Source organism: Gastrolobium bilobum, unplaced genomic scaffold (genome assembly GCF_033153095.1).
Source record: "Gastrolobium bilobum isolate Gb01-03AN ecotype WA unplaced genomic scaffold, APGP_CSIRO_Gbil_v1 utg93029, whole genome shotgun sequence".
NCBI lineage: Eukaryota > Viridiplantae > Streptophyta > Magnoliopsida > Fabales > Fabaceae > Gastrolobium > Gastrolobium bilobum.
In genome coordinates this window covers 2,929-4,369 of record NW_026896978.1, presented here as the reverse complement: position 1 = coordinate 4,369, position 1,441 = coordinate 2,929, and the positions used below count along the sequence as shown (strand labels likewise).

At 42.7% G+C, this 1,441-nt stretch overlaps 1 non-coding gene across 1 annotated transcript; it reads right to left on the bottom strand.

Moving 5' to 3' along the window:
* Window positions 1–441: 441 nt before the first annotated feature.
* Window positions 442–548, bottom strand: LOC133303187 (small nucleolar RNA R71). Its single transcript, XR_009750438.1, has one exon. It is a non-coding gene; the product is annotated as a small nucleolar RNA R71 (small nucleolar RNA).
* Window positions 549–1,441: the final 893 nt, after the last annotated feature.

Sequence of the window (1,441 nt, the reverse complement as noted above, 5' to 3'; positions counted from 1 at the left end):
CAAGAGAAAGAAGCTTCAAGCTCAACAGAACCAAGAGAAGAAGCAATGGGAGACAACAATGTACCTCCACCACCTCCGAGAACGTTGGGAGATTACATGACTCCTGCTCGAGTTCCACAGACGGCGAGTATTGTTAGACCAAACGTGGATGCTAACAACTTTGAACTCAAGCCGGCACTTTTACAATTAATTCAGAAAGACCAATTTGCCGGAGGAAGCACGGAAGACCCTTACATCCATCTGGAATACTTCTTGCTATATTGTGATACCTTGAAGATGAATGGGGTGTCTCGGGATGCTATTTTGCTCAGATTGTTCCCCTGTTCACTTAAAGACGAAGCAAGAGGATGGTTGCAATCGTTACCTCAAGGAAGCATCACCCGCTGGGACGACTTGGCAACCAAATTTTTGGACAAATTTTTCTCATCTTCAAAAATGGCAAAGCTCAAGGCGGATATCACTTCTTTTGAACAAAAAGGAAGTGAATCTCTATATGAAGCATGGGAAAGATTCAAAGGACTACTTAGGAAGTGTCCCCAACATGGCATTGAAGCTTGGGAGCAAGCGAGAACCTTCTTCCAAGGGATGACGCCGAACACAAGAACATTGGTGAATGCTGCATCAGGAGGGTCCTTGAAAACAAAAACTCCAGAGGAAGCCTTGGAATTACTAGAGTCTCTAGCCTCTCAAGAGTATGATAATGCTCCCGTACCACAGAGAAGAGCGGGGATTATGAAGCTTGATGGCTATGATGCCATCCTGGCCCAGAATGATCAGATTCTACAGTCAAATAAGAAACAACAACAACAACTAGATGCTCTCACAAAGCAATTTTCTGATTTTCAAGTTTCTTCTGTTAATACTCCAGTAGCTTTTGCTAATACTTCTTCTATTGTTTGTGATATTTGTGCAGGTGCTCATGCTACTGATGACTGCAAGGCACCCGAAACTGCAGATGTTAATGGAATTTGGCATGATCAGAAAGTTCCATATAATCCAGGGAGGAACCAATACGGCAATAACCAGAATCAAGGGTGGAGAAATAAAAATCAAAATCAACACCCAGGATTCAGTTATAGTTCGAATCATCAGTTGAATCCTCCTATGCCAGTACCACAGCAACCTCCACAACAATCAGAGTGGGAGAAGGCCTTTGCACAACTATCTAAGACCATGTCAGATTACATTCAGAGTTCCAATGCTTTCAGAGAAGACACTTCAGGTTTTATGCAAGAAACAAGGCCTCATTCTGGAATCAAGAAGCTTCTATCCGGAATCTTGAAACTCAGATTGGCCAGCTATCAAAGCAGTTCACTGAAAGAGTTCAAGGAACTTTTCCAGGTAACACTATTCTAAATCCAAGTAGGGAACACTGCAATGCGATTACTACTATGAGTGAGACAGCCATTGAACCTGTGGTAAAGCCTTCAGTTGAGAAAAA